Source organism: Triticum dicoccoides, chromosome 1B (genome assembly GCF_002162155.2).
Source record: "Triticum dicoccoides isolate Atlit2015 ecotype Zavitan chromosome 1B, WEW_v2.0, whole genome shotgun sequence".
Lineage (NCBI taxonomy): Eukaryota > Viridiplantae > Streptophyta > Magnoliopsida > Poales > Poaceae > Triticum > Triticum dicoccoides.
In genome coordinates this window covers 147253863-147272693 of record NC_041381.1, presented here as the reverse complement: position 1 = coordinate 147272693, position 18831 = coordinate 147253863, and positions in this window count along the sequence as shown.

The following is an 18831-nucleotide window of genomic DNA, read 5'->3' as shown; positions in this document are numbered from 1 at the left end:
AGACTTCCTACGACGCCTAGGTGGTTCTTGGAAAGGTACAACGACCGCGTCAGACGAGGAGGGTGCGGCTGCATAGTAAGGGGGAGTAGGGGCAGAGTGAAAGAAAAATGGACTGAGAGGGATTTGAGTGGGCCGGGGTGTTGGAGTCCTACGTGACAGGAGTACGGACTCCCCTAATGCCCCCCACCCCCCCACCCCAGTTACAGGAAAATGGACGACCGTACTGCTCTATGGCCCAATGGGTATCGCGTTGGATGACATAATACGGTCGGACAATTCTATTCAGACATATGCAGACAATTTGAGGGTCAGTGTTGAACATGCCCTAACTCCTCAAGATTGAAGTTAAGTTTTAGAAGGGGGTTGTCATTTGAGGAGTTAATGTTTACGGCAAGGAGCAGAGATGCTGTTTGGACGTGTCGTGCGTATATCGCAACATCCGTATCATTTGAGCTGCTGCAGCACGTAACAACTTTTGCACTTGTACAATATCCTGGTGGTAACCTGGAATGCGGACAGATGCTGCACTCCACGCTTCAGGCGACTCGCGCCTATCTATGCCACTGCTTTCTAGCACCAGTCCCGTCACTTCCACATTTCACGTATGAACGTACTTCTCATCGGATAACCTTACTGCTTTCCGATCGCACCCAGGCCCTTCTTCTCCTACCACCGTACATTTACCAATAAACCAGAGCAATAAACAAAATATCTATCTAATTTAGTGAAATGTATAACTCACACTTTTCAGTTAATACAAATTTTTACAGCTGTTGAATATTTTAGGAACCATCCATCCATCCCAATCAGAGGAACATAAGAGGTATCATACCGGATTTTTTTTGAAAAGGAGGATGACCTCCAGCCTCTGCATCTGGGAGATGCATACGGCCATTTTATCGATTATTCTTGAAGACCTTATAAAATATAACAACAATATAAACGAATTTGCCATCTTGGCAGCATCTGCCGCTGCTCCTATCCAAATAATGAAGGGGTGCAAGTTGGGCTATATACCCATACCTCTCACTTAAGCCTAACATCTAAAGCCGGAGGCCCCGGCCGAGCCATCTGACGGGTCCGGGCTCAAACCGGTCTGATGCACTCACATGTGTCGTCGCCCTCATCTTCCACCGGTCCATCTTCAAAGCAGATTGAGGTGACAACCTTGGCAGGTCCTCCGCCATCGACGCCACCACGATGCCAAACAACGACCTCCACCTACGCGAGCCTTGGCAGGTCCTCCGCCATTGACACCACCACGACGCCAGCCGACGACCTCCACCTACGCGACTCCATCTCCAAGCAACGGACATAAACCATGCTTGGAAAGGGCCGCACCACCGCTGTCGCCCACCACCCACAAGCGCCACCCAACCCCAAGGTTCCTAAAGTGGCGCCTTCAAGAAGGGAACGACACCATGAGCGCCGCCGCCGCCCAACAGAGTTAGGATTTCGCCCAAGAAACCTAGGGGAAGGTGAAGTGAGGAGATTAGTCCATACCGATGCCTCCAAGGAGGAAAACGGCGCCCTTAGGCGTCGCCGTCGGCGCGGCCGGTCATGGCCGGCCAGGGATTTCGCCCGAACTAGATCTCCGCCACCAACATCACCTCCTGTATAGAACCGACGACCAAGAGGAAGCGCGGCCCGACCAGGCTGGCCTGCATGCCGAACAGGGGAGGAAGGGACGCGCCAGATCGCACACATCGACTGCAGCAGAAGCCGCCGCCGGCCGCCAACGACCACCGGATCCCGCCGCCCGCGTGGCGGGACACCGGATCCACCACCCGCACGACTGTTAGCCGGCTGTGCCTTGCCAATGGAGCCGCCGCTCCAGATCAGAGGTTCCCCACATAGGAACAGGGCAACCGAGGCCCCGCCGCCACCATCCTTGGTGCCTCGGGCTTGCCCGATGGCTGCCTCAGGCAGCGGAGAGGGAGGAAGGGCAGCTAGGGTTGGGAGGAGGAGGCAACTAGGGTTGGGATGAGGATACCTGCCGGACTGATACCAAAATTATGTGGGACCTGTTAGAAGGGATAGAGAAGGATTGGTGGAATCGTTGTTTATTGCTTAAGCCTCGTGGATATATATAGGAGTACATGATCTACTTAGAGTACAAGACAAGTCATAATACTTTCTAGTCTATCCTATGTCTCAATACAATCACGATACTCAATATCCCTCGCAGTCACAACGGTAGCGAAGCTGACGGTGAGGCTGGAGAAGAATCCGAAGGCAAGCCCACAGACACCCCCTATAGTCGTAACGGTCGATGCATCGCGGAAGTCGTGGCTAGAGTGGAAACCCACGAGGTTGCTCAAGCAAGGCGATATCCCTTTATGCCGTAGCCGAGAGCGTAGGGTGGTGTACCCGTGGTCGAGGTAGCTGTGGGAAGAATGCCATGGTCGATGTTGAGTCGGGGTAGCCGGTGTCGAGGAAGTCACCGTGGAGCCGTGGGCGCAAGGAGGCACCTAGTTAATCATGGGCGCAGTGGTGTCAAAGTAGTGGTGCGTCGGAAAGAAGATGTTGTTGACGAGGCATTGCGCCGGGTGTGCCAAAGCCGAGGACACGTCATAGACAAATGCACGTGTCGGTGTTGCCAGTACCAGGCATGCGTACACGAACGAAGATGAAGTTGACGAAGCCACACCAGGCTTCCCAGCCCCGAGGACACGTTGTGGATGAAGGCACACATAGGTGTTGCCAGCACCGAGCATGCGTAGACGAGGACTTGCACGAGCCGTACGCCATGTCGTAGGATTCAGAGGTGCCAGCATAGGAGGACTTGAAGAAGGTTGCAGCATCAGTCGACGTGGGGCCAATGTCGCCAACGATGGTCGGAGTAGACAAAGTGGTTTGGGAAGAAGATGACGATGACGGCGATGAGCTAGTGCTAGACGAAGACGAAGGGGGTGGACGGGCGGCGCAGCTCGGGTGAGAGCGGTGATGTCTACTACGCAACCTTCTTCTTGTAGACGTTGTTGGGCCTCCAAGTGCAGAGGTTTGTAGGATAATAGCAAATTTCCCTCAAGTGGATGACCTAAGGTTTATCAATCCGTGGAAGGCGTAGGATGAAGATGGTCTCTCTCAAACAACCCTGCAACCAAATAACAAAGAGTCTCTTGTGTCCCCAACACACCCAATACAATGGTAAATTGTATAGGTACACTAGTTTGACGAAGAGATGGTGATACAAGTGCAATATGGATGGTAGATATAGGTTTTTGTAATCTGAAATTATAAAAACAGCAAGGTAACTAATGATAAAGTGAGCACAAACGGTATTGCAATGCTAGGAAACAAGGCCTAAGGTTCATACTTTCACTACTGCAAGTTCTCTCAACAATAATAACATAACTGGATCATATAACTATCCCTCAACATGCAACAAAGAGTCACTCCAAAGTCACTAATAGAAGAGAACAAACGAAGAGATTATTGTAGTACGAAACCACCTCAAAGTTATCCTTTCTGATCGATCTATTCAAGAGTCCGTAGTAAAATAACACGAAGCTATTCTTTCCGTTCGATCTATCATTGAGTTCGTACTAGAATAACACCTTAAGACACAAATCAACCAAAACCCTAATGTCACCTAGATACTCCAATGTCACCTCAAGTATCCGTGGACATGATTATACGGTATGCATCACACAATCTCAGATTCATCTATTCAACCAACACAAAGTACTTCAAAGAGTGCCCCAAAGTTTCTACCGAAGAGTCAAGACAAAAACGTGTGCCAACCCCTATGCATAAGTTCACAAGGTCACTGAACCCGCAAGTTGATCACCAAAACGTACGTCAAGTAGATCACGTGAATATCCCATTGTCACCACAGATAAGCACGTGCAAGACATACATCAAGTGTTCTCAAATCCTTAAAGACTCAATCCGATAAGATAACTTCAAAGGGAAAACTCAATCCATTACAAGAGAGTAGAGGGGGAGAAACATCATAAGATCCAACTACAATAGCAAAGCTCGCGATACATCAAGATCGTGCCAAATTAAGACCACGAGAGAGAGAGATCAAACACATAGCTACTGGTACATATCCTCAACCCCGAGGGTGAACTACTCCCTCCTCGTCATGGAGAGCGCCGGGATGATGAAGATGGCCATGGGTGAGGGATTCCCCCTCCGCCAGGGTGTCAGAACAGGGCCCCGATTGATTTTTGGTGGCTACAGAGGCTTGCGGCGGCGGATCTCCCGATCTATTGTGCTCCTGGATGTTTTCGGGCTACATTGGTATATATAGGAGGAAGAAGTAGGTCGGTGGAGCCGCGAGGGGCCCATGAGGGTGGGGGCCACGCCCAGGGGGGCAGGCGCGCCTCCCTGCCTCGTGGCCTCCTTGCTTCTTCCTTGATGTCCACTCCAAGTCCTCTGGATCATGTTTGCTCCAAAAATAACTCTCCCGAAGGTTTCATTCCGTTTGGACTCCGTTTGATATTCCTTTTCTGCGAAACACTGAAATAGGCAAAAAACAACAATTTGGACTGGGCCTCCGGTTAACAGGTTAGTCCCAAAAATAATATAAAAGTGTATAATAAAGCCCATTAAACATCCAAAACAGATAATATAATAGCATGAATACTTCATAAATTATAGATACGTTGGAGACGTATCAAGTGGCAACGACGCTGAAGAAGAGCGGCGGCCACCGCTGGGTTAGGAGCGCGGCGACGATGCTCAGAGTAGGCGAGGAGAACCCAACAACATGACGAAGACCGGCACGGACGGAGGCGTTTCCGCGCCGAGGGAGGCGGCACGACGCATACCAAGGGAAGTCAACATGTGGTGACGGCGGGTGGGCGCGCCGCGGCGCTATGGCTCGAGGGCGCAATGTAGCGGCAGCTTGCAGGTCAGGCAACAATGGGAAGACCTCGAAGGCGGCGACGTGGACCACTAGCCATGGTGCTATAGCCCGAAGGGACGATGCAGCGGCAGGATGCGGATCGATGGAGCCTCGACAATGGTCTCAGGACGGCAGCGTGGACCACATGCCACGCTCGCTACGGCCCGACGGGGTGATGTAGCGGTGACGCGAGGGTCGGTGCAGCCATGGAAACGGCCTGAAGCAGACGACCTCGAAGCGACGGTGGACCGGGGGCCGTGGCACTGCGGCCCGAAGGGACAACGCAATGGTGACATAGGTCGGTACAACCACGGGAGAACCAACAAAGCGGCAATGCAGCGGCTTAATGGAGCGACACTGTGGTAGCCCTTTGCTCGATCGGTGAAGATGTGAAGATACTCAATGATGATTGTCACGGGATCCTGCGAGAACAAGCGTATACGGTTGATCAGACCAAGGTCACGATGAGCCAGGTCGAGAAACAAAGATGTCGGCGAGGTATCCGCAACACGCGTCGCGGTGTAGATGTGGTGGGAGTAGGACCTGGGAGAGACACATGTTGTGCAGGGACGCGTCCTGGCTTGCAAGCGGAAACACCCGCCCATGATGCAACGCGCAAGAAGCCAAACCGGTGCACGACGTGAGTCAGATCGGATCCCGCTCATGATCTCCAAAACATCCTCGTCCAAGACATTGCTGTTGGGTAACTTAGCATGCAATTTCAAAAAGTTTCCTACGCTCACACAAAATCTATCTAGGAGATGCATAGTAATGAGAGGGGGAGAGTGTGTCTACGTACCCTCATAGACTGAAAGCGGAAGCGTTTGATAACGCGGTTGATGTAGTCGAACTTCTTCTCGTACCGACCGATCAAGCACCAAAAGTACGACACCTCCGAGTTATGCACACGTTCATCTCGATGACGTCCCTCGAACTCTTGATCCAACAAAGTGTCGAGGAAGTAGATGAGTTTTGTCAGCACGAAGGTGTGGTGATGGTGATGGTGAAGTAATCATGCAGGGCTTCACCTAAGCACTATGAGAATATGACCGAGGGTGTAATCTGCGGAGGGAGGCGCCACACACGGCTAACAATTGTTTGTGTGTGTTCTAGGCACCCCCTCTCCATGTATATATAGGTGGGAGGGGGAGGGGAGCAGCCTTGGGGAGCCCCAAGTAGGAGGAATCCTACTTGGGGCCCTAGTCCAATTCGCCCCCCTTTCCTTATTACTGGAAGAGGAGAAGGGAAGAGGGAAGGGAGGAAGGAAAGGGGGGGGGGTGAACCCTCTCTTCCTTCTCATATTAGGCCTCCCGCCTTAAGGGGGGGGGTGCGCCATCCCTTGTGGGCAGGTGTGATCCCCTCTTATGGCCCATAAGGCCCATTATTCCCCCGGGGGGGGGGGTCCGGTAACCCCCCCGGTAGTCTGATAAATACCCGATACTACCTGGAACACTTCTGGTGTCCGAATATTATCATCCTATATATCAATATTTATCTCTCGACCATTTCTAGACTCCTCGTTATGTCCGTGATCTCATCTAGGACTCAGAACAACATTCGGTCACCAAATCACATAACTCATGTAATACAAAATCGTCATCGAATGTTAAGCATGCGGACCCTACGGGTTCGAGAACTATGTAGACATGACCGAGACACCTCTCCGGTCAATAAATAATAGCCGAACCTGGATGCTCATATTGGCTCCTACATATTCTACGAAGATATTTATCGGTCGAACCGTATGACAATATACGTTATTCCCTTTGTCATCGGTATGTTACTTGCCCGAGATTCGATCGTCGGTATCTTCATACCTAGTTCAATCTCGTTACCGGCAAGTCTCTTTACTCGTTCCGTAATACATCATCCCGCAACTAACTCATTATTCACTTTGCTTGCGAGGCTTCTTATAATGTGCATTATCGAGAGGGTCCAGAGATACCTCTCCGATACTCGAAGTGACAAATCCTAATATTGATCTATGCCAACCCAACAAACACCTTCGAAGATACCTGTAGAGCATCTTTATAATCACCCAGTTCCGTTGTGGCGTTTGATAGCACACAAGGTATTCCTCCGGTATCCGGGAGTTGCATAATCTTATAGTCAAAGGAATATGTATATGACATGAAGAAAGCAATAGCAATAAAACTGAACTATCATAATGCTATGCTAATGAATGGGTCTTGTCCATCACATCATTCTCCTAATGATGTGATCCCGTTCATCAAATGACAACACATGTCTATGGTTAGGAAACTTAACCATCTTTGATTAACGAGCTAGTCTAGTAGAGGCTTACTAGGGACACGCTGTTTTGTCCATATATTCACACATGTATCAAGTTTCCGGTTAATACAATTCTAGCATGAATAATAAACATTTGTCATGAATAAGGAAATATAAAATAACAACTTTATTATTGCCTCTAGGGCATATTTCCTTCAGTCTCCCACTTTCACTACAGTCAATAATCTAGACTACATTGTAATGATTCTAACACCCATGGAGTCTTGGTGCTGATCATGTTTTGCACATGGAAGAGGATTAGTTAACGGGTCTGCCACATTCAGATCCGTATGTATTTTACAAATCTATATGTCTCCCTCCTTGACTAGATCACAGATGGATTTGAAGTGTCTCTTGATGTGTTTGGTCTTTTTGTGAAATCTGGATTCCTTCGCTAAGGCAATTGCTCCAGTATTGTCACAAAAGATTTTCATTGGACCCGATGCACTAGGTATTACACCTAGATCGAATATGAACTCCTTCATCTAGACTCCTTCATTTGGTGCTTCCGAAGCAGCTATGTACTCTGCTTCACACATAGATCCCGCCACGACGCTTTGCTTGGAACTTCACCAACTGACAGCTCCACCATTCAATATAAATACGTATCCGGTTTGTGACTTAGAGTCATCCGGATCAGTGTCAAAACTAGCATTGACGTAACCATTTACAACGAGCTCTTTGTCACCTCAATAAACAAGAAACATATCCTTGGTCCTCTTCAGGTACTTCAGGATATTCTTGACCGCTGTCCAGTGATCCACTCCTGGATTACTTTGGTACCTCCCTGCTAAATTTATAGCAAGGAACACATCAGGTGTGCTACAAAACATAGCATACATGATAGAACATATGGCTGAGGCATAGGGAATGACTTTCATTTTCTCTCTATCTTCTACATTGGTTGGGCATTGAGTCTGACTAACTTCACACCTTGTAACACAGGCAAGAACCCTTTCTTTGACTGATGCATTTTAAACTTCTTCAAAACTTTATCAAGGTACGTGCTTTGTGAAAGTCCTATTAAGCATCTTGATCTATCTCTATAGATCTTGATGCCTAATATATAAGCAGCTTCACCGAGGTCTCTCATTGAAAAACTTTTATTCAAGTATCCTTTTATGCTATGAAGAAATTCTACATCATTTCCAATCAACAATATGTCATCCACATATAATATTAGAAATGCTACAGAGCTCCCACTCACTTTCTTGTAAATACAGGCTTCTTCGAAAGTCTATATAAAACCATATGCTTTGATCACCTCATCAAAGCGTATATTCCAACTCCGAGATGCTTGCATCAGTCCATAGATGGATCACTGGAGCTTGCACACTTTGCTAGCACCTTTAGGATCGACAAAACCTTCTGGTTGCATCATATACAACTCTTCTTTTAGAAATCCATTAAGGAATGCGGTTTTGACGTCCATTTGCCAGATTTCATAATCATAAAATGCGGCAATTGCTAACATGATTCAGACAGACTTAAGCATTGCTATGGGTGAGAAAGTCTCATCGTAGTCAACTCCTTGAACTTGTCGAAAACCTTTTGCGACAAGTCGAGCTTTATAGACAGTAACATTACCATCAGCGTCAGTCTTCTTCTTGAAGATCCATTTATTCTCTATGGGTCACCGATCATCGGGAAAATCCACCAAAGTGCACACTTTGTTCTCATACATGGATCCTATCTCAGATTTCATTGCCTCAAGCCATTTATCGGAATCTGCGATCATCATAGCTTCTTCATAGTTCGTAGGTTCGCCATGGTCTAGTAACATGATTTCCAGAACAGGATTACCGTACCACTCTGGTGTCGATCATGTTTTGGTCGACCTATGAGGTTCGGTAGTAACTTGATCTGAAGTTTCATGACATCATCATTAGCTTCCTCTCTAGTTGGTGTAGGCATCACGGGAACGGATTTCTCAGATGATCTACTTTCCAAATTGAGAGAAGGTACAATTACCTCATCAAGTTCTACTTTCCTCCCACACTTCTTTCGAGAGAAACTCCTTCTCTAGATGTAGCGACCAAACCTCAAACAGTCCAGTCTCTGTGCATCAGTGTCATCCCTAGGTCGGTAATGCTGACACACACAATACTCGAGGATTTATAACAGAGTTGCAATCACACACTTATCACAACGAATGTCTCAAAAGAGAACTTATTACAATAATATGGCTTAAGGCCATCTAAATATGATAACAGCGGAATGCTTGGAAGATAAAGTGAGTCTATCAACTCCAACGACATAGCTGAGTGAAGGACAATGACCTATGGCACCTTACTCGTCATCTGAAAAGTCTGCAACATGATATGTTGCAGCCGAAACGGGTCAGCACATGGAATATGATGGCAATGTAACGCATAGAGTAATGAACAGATAAATGCTATCACTAAATGCATATATGGCTGGTGGAAAGCTCTATGGTTACAATTTTTGCATAAAGCCAATTTTTACCTACAACAAATGAATAAATTTTATTTAACTATAATGGTGGTTGTTAAACATTGAGAAGGTTCCTCCAACTCAATCCCAATTAAGCTTCATCAATTACCCAACAAAATTAATTTAGAATGATGAGATCAACATGATAATCCAAGAACCAGATACTCAAGATGTCCATCACCGGGGACACGGCTAACCATGATTAGTTTGTACACTCTGCAGAGGTTTGTGCACTTTTCCCCACAAGACTCGACCTCCTCCGTTGAATTTCTCGCACTACATGATGTTTGATAAACAAATGACCGAGACACAGTCTTTCAGAAACATTAACTCTTTACTCTGGGTGGACAGTTACACCTACTTTCCCCTACATCTGCTAGCCCACAGTTGAAAGAGGTCATGCAACATACTCAACTATGCTAGAGCCCATAATAGCTTGTGGTTGCACATGGAAGTTTCTAGCATGAATAATCTTATGATCCCTTTGAGCCTGGGTGGCGGACCGTAGGATGATTACACGGGTACTCTGGGATATCCTAGGACAACACTGGATTCTCCAGGTGCCCGCAACCAATCCACCCAGATGTGAATTTAAGTAGCCACCTTAAGTAAACCATTAATTAACAATACTCACATCTATCATGGATACACTTCCCAATACACGTTTACGAGCATAGCATAGCAACCCCGAGCATAACGTAGAGGTAACTCCCAAAGGTTTGATAATAAAAAGGACAATAGGTTCTACCTCATCATCTACTTACCAAACCCACATGTTATTCAGATCCTAACCATGCAATGTTTGAGGATTGAAACTAATGCATAAAAACTGGGTAATAAAGGGATATGATCAAAGTGTTACTTGCCTTGCTGATGATCTGCAAAACCTAGAGACTTGTAGTAGCACGCTTCGCACTCCGGGAATTCTATCGCAATCAAACAATAGCATACAATGAGCACTCAACTAGAAGCACGGGTAAAACTCAAATAAGAAGAACTAACCAGAAAGTTCAACTGAAGAACTCCGGTTTGCAAAAAGAATGAAATCAAATAGAGAAATAAAACACAAACTACAAAAGAAACAATATCCGATTACTAATCTGGACTAAAGTCAAATTTAACAGTACCAAAATCTTGTTCAAGTTGGTTAAACAGAAAGAGGGCTTCGAAATGAAGATGTAGGCGCTTGTTTCACCTCATTCCGATAAACGAGCGAAAAGATAAACTAAAACGAAGATCAGGGGTGAAATCGCGATCGAAAATAATCGCGGAAAAACCCTGGAAAAAGAAAAACTAACGAACAGGCTAATGAACGAACGTTCGCTGTCTGTGCTAAACGGACGAACAACGTTCGTTAAATCGAACGTATGGACGAATGTCCGCTATTTAACTAAACTGAAACTAAAAAAACGCATCTAGGGTTTCTAAAGAAAAGCCGATCGGTTTTGTAATGAAAACCGCTGGCGGCAGCGGCGGGCGGCTCCAGCGACGGTGGCGGCTGGCGGAGGCGATGCGGGTGGTTGCGGCTAGCGGCGGGACGAGGCGGCTGTGGCTCGCGGCGGCGGCTCGGTTGGCGACGGCGGCACGACACGGGTGGAGGTGGGGCGGGGCTAGGGTTTGGCGGGGTTGGGCCTCGGGCCTTATAAAGGTCGGCCGGGTCCGTGTCCAGGTCGGACACGACCCGGTAGGTCGGTTCCACTTTTTTTGTTTTTTTTAAAATAATTTCGACACGTAGAAAAACAAATAAAATAAATACTAAACAGACTCCAAAAATCCTGAACTAAATTTTCACGGTCCTCTAATAATATTGTGGACAAAGTGAACATTTATTTGGGCTTTAAATGCAATTTTGAAAAATGCATTTTTTCCTAATTCAAATAAAATAGCAATAAAAGTCCAATTAAAATTCTTATTTGATTTTTAATATTTTCCTCCAATATTTCTTTATTTTGGAGAAGTCATTTTATCTCCTCTCTTTTATTTTCATATTAGAAATATTTGAAGAGAAAAATAATTAAAACCAAATTATCCTCTTTTAAAAATTTGAGAACACTCAAATATGAAAATAACGAAATCCCCAACTCTCTCTGTGGGTCCTTGAGTTGCTTAGAATTTCTAGGATCAACCAAAATGCAATAAAATATGATGTGCAATGATGATCTATGTATAACATTCCAAATTGAAAATTTGGGATGTTACAAACCTACCCCCTTAAGATGAATCTCTCCCTCGAGATTCGGGTTGGCTAGAAAATAGGTGTGGCTGGTCCTTCCGTAGGTATTCCTCTCGTTCCCAGGTGGCTTCCTCCTTGGTATGGTGGCTCCACTGAACTTTGCAAAACTTGATAACTCGACTGCGTGTGACTCGGCTGGCCAACTCGAGAATCTTCAGTGGTTTCTCCTCGTAGGTCAAATTGCTATCCTGCTGAATCGCTTCCAGTGGCACCGTGTCTCTCAGGGGAATATCGACCATCTCTGCATGGCACTTTTTCAACTGGGAAACGTGAAACACATCATGAACTCCTGAAAATCCTTCAGGCAATTCCAGCTTGTAAGCAACTTCTCCCACACGTTCCAAAACTTTGTATGGTCCCACAAAACGTGGTGCTAACTTTCCTTTAACTCCAAAACGCTTAACTCCTCGAAGTGGTGATACCCGAAGGTATACTCTGTCTCCGACTTCGTAAACTATCTCTTTGCGTTTAGAATCTGCATAACTCTTCTGCCTAGACTGGGATACTTTGAGTCTGTCGCGAATAAGTTTAACCTTCTCTTCCGATTCCTTAATCATACCTGGTCCAAACAACTAACGATCTCCAACTTCATCCCACAATAACGGTGTCCTGCACCTCCTTCCATATAAGGCTTCGAAAGGGGCCATCTTCAACTGGCTTGATAATTGTTGTTGTAAGAGAACTCTGCATACAGCAAATTGTCGCCCAACTAGATCCATAATCTAGCGCACAAGCTCTTAACATGTCCTCCAGAATCTGATTGACTCTCTCGGCCTGTCCATCTGTCTATGGATGAAAGGATGTACTGAACTATAGCCTAGCACCCAAAGTTTCATGCAACTGATTCTAGAACTCTGAGGTAAACTGGGTTCCTCTATCTGATAAAATGGTCCTCGGAACTCCATGCAGACATACGATCCTGGTCATGTATATCTTTGCCAACTTAGCACTGGTGTAAGTGGTCTTCACTGGGATGAAATGAGCTACTTTCGTCAACCGATCGACTACAACCCATATAGAGTCATAGCCTGAACGAGTCCTAGGCAATCCCATGATAAAGTCCATGCCTAGCTTGTCCCACTTCCATTCGGGTATAAGCAATGGCTGTAACAATCCTGCTGGCTTCTGATGCTCTGCCTTTACTCTCTGGCATACATCACATACTACTACATACTCCGCAATATCCTTCTTCATTCCGGTCCACCAGAAACTTTCCTTGAAATCCAGATACATCTTGGTGTTTCCTGGGTGAATCGAATACGGTGAATCATGAGCCTCCTGCAGAATCGACTTTCTGATCTCGGGGTCATTAGGTGAAGGAAATATGCCCTAGAGGCAATAATAAAATTATTATTTATTTCCTTATATCATGATGAATGTTTATTATTCATGCTAGAATTGTATTAACCGGAAACATAATACATGTGTGAATACATAGACAAACTTAATGTCACTAGTATGCCTCTACTTGACTAGCTCATTAATCAAAGATGGTTATGTTTCCTAACCATAGACATGTGTTGTCATTTGATTAAAGAGATCACATCGTTAGGAGAATGATGTGATTGACTTGACCCATTCTGTTAGCCTAGCACTTGATCATTTAGTATGTTGCTATTGCTTTCTTCATGACTTATACAAAGTTCCTGCAACTATGAGATTATGCAACTCCCGTTTACCGGAGGAACACTTTGTGTGTTACCAAACGTCACAACGTAACTGGGTGATTATAAAGGAGCTCTATAGGTGTCTCCAAAGGTAGATGTTGAGTTGGCGTATTTCGAGATTAGGTTTTGTCACTTCGATTGTCGGAGAGGTATCTCTGGGCCCTCTCGATAATGCACATCACTATAAGTGTAAGTGCATCTAGTGCCACCCCTAGTTGGTTTTGGAGTATTGACGACAAAGTTGGTTGAGGGACTAATGCGTTTGTGAGAATTGCAGGATAACGCAGGCAGTGTCCCTCAATGATTCGGTTTACCTACCGGATATGACCCCTAAAAATATATGAAGACATTGAAGACAATGGTGGTATGAGAAGATATTCATATTGAAGACTATGACATGAGAAGACATTGCGTGAAGACTATGGAGCGCGAAGACTTTGTGGCTTCGTTGTTTCCTTTTCTTCTTTGTTGAGTCATAGGAACCACCGTACTGTTAAGTGGGGTCCAAGTGAACTAAGTCAGAGTGACTGAAGTGATGCTCAACCCAAATCCTATGTCTTCGAGCGAAGACAATGAGAGCAAATCTTATCCAGAGCTGGATGAGTCAGCTTTGCTTGTAGCCCAAGTAAAGTTGCCGTGTGTGTTTGAAATCTGACCGTTGGAACACGTGTCAGTTCCTTAGTGACCCAGGGTCATTTTGGACAAATCAGGTCGGGTTGCCTAGTGGCTATAAATAGCCCACCCCCTACACCATAAATTGGTGGCTGCTCAGAGTTAGTATACGGCTTTTGTCGTTTGAGAGCAACCCACCTCGAAGCATTTGAGAGAGAGAGAAATCCTTGTGAGGACAAAGCCCAAACACCCAGAGCCAAAGAGTGTTAGGCATCACTGAAGTCTTTCTATCTGTGTGACCTGAAGACTTATTACACTTGAGGACTGTGTATCCTCCAGCCGGTTAGGCGTCGCGTTCTGAGCATCCAAGAGTCATTGTGGATTGCCGGGTGAACAAAGTCTGAAGGTTCGGAAGTCTACCTTGAAGACTTACCAGAGTGATTGGGTGAGGACTAAGTGACCTTAGCTCAAGGGGAATAAGGTGAAGACACGGTCTTCTGAGTTGAATCTCAGCCTCCCTAACCAGATATACAGTTGTCACAGCAACTGGAACTGGTCCAATAAATCCTGTGTCTTCAACAAGTGACTGGTTCTATCTCTTCCCTCCTTTACTTTGAGTTTGTCTTCGTGAAGTCATTGCTTATCTGTCTTATCTGATTGACTTCATTGCTTGACTACTATTGTTGATTGGCTTCATACTATCTTCCATCCTGATCCTACTACCTAGCTGCTATTAGTCTTCGTACGTTAACGCTATTGCATACTTGACTATGGCTTGCTTGTTGTAGTCTATCTTCCGCTGTATATCAATTAGGTTATTTCTATTGTTTGTTTTCGAAACTTCCACGTTTTGAAGACTTTCATAAAAATCGCCTATTCACCCCCCCTCTAGTCGATAACTAGTACTTTCAATTGGTATCAGAGCAAGGTACTCCCTTGTTCTATGTGATTCGATTTAACCACCTGGAGTTTAGCTATGTCGACTACAGGGATAATCAAAGTCTCCGCTGCTTGCCCCGTGTTCGATGGAACAGAATATCCCTACTGGAAGAATAAGATGCGCATGCATCTTGAAGCCATTGATGTCAACCTCTGGTATGTCGTCAAGAATGGCGTTCCCAAAACTGGTGAAGGTGCCACTCCTACTGATGTCAAGAAGTTCATTCAACTGGACTCGACTGCAAAGAACATCATCTGTGGTCATCTGACCAAAGGACAGTATGGCCGTGTGAGTGCTCTGGAAACGTCAAAGCTAGTCTGGGACTGGCTGTCCAAGGTCAATGAAGGCGTCTCTACACAGAGAGACCAGATGATCAGGGTTCTTCGCAATCTCTTCAATCACTTCAAGAGAAACGACAATGAAAATGTCCAGCTCACGTTTGATCGCCTCACCGACATCACAAATGAGCTTCAGGCTCTCGGTGCCACTGAGATCACCAAGCATGAAATTGTCAAGACACTGTTGAGATCACTTGACACCTCCTTTGACACCCTTGCCCTCATGATACAAGAACGTCCTAACTTCAAGACACTCGATCCGTCTGATATACTTGAGAGGCTCAACACACATGAGTTCCAGCTTTCTAAGAAAAGAGATATCTATGGCCCCAACTATGGCCGAACTCGTGCTTTGAAGGCAAAAGTTGTTTCCTCATCTGAAGAAGAAGAATCTGACTGCGGTTCTGACGATCCTGAAGACATTGGAAGGGAGCTTGCTATGGTTGTGAAGAAGTTCCAGAAATTCACCAAGAAGAAGGGCTTCAGAAAGTCTTCACGATCCAGTTCAAGAAATGATGAAGCTTCCACTCAAGACAACAAGAAGAGAACATGTCACAAGTGTAAGAAGCCTGGGCACTACATCTCTGAGTGTCCTCAGTGGGACAACGAGAAGAAGAAGAAGAAGAGCAAGGAATATGACTCCGATGACAAGAAGAAGAAGAAATCTTCGAAGTCTTCTTCCAAGTCCTCATCAAGGTCTTCATCTCACAAGAAGAGCTCATCTGGCAAGGCTCGTGCTTTTGTTGGCAAGGAAATGGATTCAGAGGAGTCTGCTTTCGAGGAGGCAGAGGTGGAATCTGAAGCTGAGTCCGACTCTGGTGTTGCAGGTCTGGCTCTGGCCACAGCCTATGTCGCAAAGTCCATCTTCAACACTGAAGACAATGACTCCCACACCAACGCTGATGATGACAAGAACGATCCTGCTCCGACCTACTGCTTCATGGCACGCGGTGCCAAGGTAAAATCGCGTGATGCTTACTTTCAAACATCAAGTGAAGATGACTCTGATTGTGAATCTAAACCCAGCTACAAAACACTTGCTAAAATTGCTACTGAATAACAAAGGGCCATGGAACATACTCAAAAACTGTTAGACAAAAGCGATGACCTGTTGGACGCGGAAATGACACGCTCACAGTCCTTAGTTGAAGACATAAAAAATCTTCATGCTAAGTATCAAGAACTTGAAAGTCTTCATGAGACGCTCTCAACCACTTATGAAAAGCTCTCCTATGATTATCTTCAAAGGAAGCAAGAGATTGAGAAACTGAAAGCGACTCATGAAGATCTTCAAAAAGAGAATGAGTCATTTCACGCTCAACAGATCAGTCCCGCACAGGATGAATTTGAACCACCATGCTTAAAATGCATTGAGCGTGATAACGCTGCCTCTGTTGCTGAATGTTCCACTGCTGCTACTGTTGCTCTGTCTTCAACTACTGATGTGGTAACTAACCCCTCATCTGAGGATACCACTACTATTGCTGATGAAAATGCTAGGTTGAAGACATTGCTTGAAACAGGAATGTATAAAAGTCTGAAAGGGCATCAGACACTCTGCGATGTCCTCAAAAAGCAGATTCTGAACCGAAACCCTAGGAAAGAGGGTGTTGGGTTCGAGAGGAAAATGAATGCTGATGGTTCCTATTGGAAGCCTGAGCAGTATCCCAAAACCACATGGGTTGCTGCAAAGGAACCTTCAGTGGATCCATCCACTTTATCTGGATTTACCTGTGCTAATCCTATTATCATTGATGAATCCTTTGATGCAAACTATAAACTGTTCAAAAATCAGAATGGTGAAGTGTTTGCCAGGTATATTGGTACTAACTGCAGGAATGGACCTCCTATGAAGAAGATCTGGGTTCCCAAAAGCTATCTTGAGAATCTTCCAGTGAATGTCATCATGACACCACCGGGGAAGAAGACAAACCCCAAACCAAAGGCATCATATGGTCCAATGGCTTCATACGAACACAGGACTCACTTGTGTCACCCTAACGCCAATGTTTTGCAGGAAAATCATACTCAGACTCATGAATATAAGCGTGTGTCTTCAAACCGCTATGTTCATAGAACTAAGAACTTTTCTGCTTATTCACATGAGTATCATTCATCTCCTGCAAGGCTATTTGCTAGGGCTTCAAAGCCGAAATTCTCAGATGCTGCACTTAGACTCATCGCTTCTAAGCCACCCCTGAAAATGTGGGTGGTGAAGAAGAATTAACTCTCTTTTGCAGAATGTGGTCTCCAGCCAGCAATCAATGGCGTCCGATATTATTGCTGGGGACCTAAAACACAAAGGGACGCATGATAAAATGACTTACTATGTATTCCACATATGAATCGCTTACCTGTCATACTGTGTGCTAACTTTAATCTATGCTGTGATAATCCAAGTGTGCATCAACTTCTTATGCTTCACAACATACCTTGTGAAGCCTATCCTCCTAACTGCACTGTAGGGCATGTCACCAAAAGCTTTAGAATGGATTATTGACAGCGGATGCACTAATCATATGACTGGTGATCGAAGTCTTCTCATGGACTCAACCTTACGTCCATCCGAGAAGAGTCAAATCACATTTGCTGACACTGGTAAAGGCAAGGTATTGGGTCTAGGTAGAGTTGCAATCTCAAAGGATCAACACATGGATAAAGTGATGCTTGTTGAATCCCCTTGGATTCAACTTAATGTCTGTCTCAATGCTTTGTGACTTAAACATGATTGTGATATTTGGAAAATATCGTTGCCTTGTACTAATGGAATCTGACAAGTCTCTAGTCTTTGAAGGGTATAGGAAAGGTGATCTATACATGGTAGATTTCTCAGCAGGTCCACAGCTTGCCGTATGTCTTCTCACAAAAGCTTCAGAGTGCTGGGTCTGGTATCGAAGGCTAGGACACGCTGGCATGAGGAACTTGCACACTCTCGTCAAAAAGAAGCATGTCATAGGCATCGAAGGTGTCAAGTTCAAGAAAGATCATTTGTGTGGTGCTTGCGAAGCTGGGAAGATGACGAGGGCCAAGCACCCCTCGAAGACAATCATGACGACATCTCAACCCTTTGAGCTGTTGCACATGGACTTATTTGGACCTACTAACTACTCCACCCTCACAACAACTGCCTGTCTCTATGGCTTCATCATTGTTGATGACTACTCAAGATACACATGGGTTCATATAATTCTCTACAAGACTGAAGTGCAAGATGTCTTCAGGTGCTTCGCAAATCGAGCAATGAACAATTATGGCGTGAAGATCAAGCATATCAAAAGTGATAATGGCACTGAATTCAAGAACACATGACTTGATCTGTATCTGGATACAATGGGAATCACTCATGAGTTCTCTGCTCCGTACACACCTTAGCAAAATGGCATCGTTGAGCGCAAAAACAGAACCCTCATTGAGATGGCTCGAACAATGCTAGATGA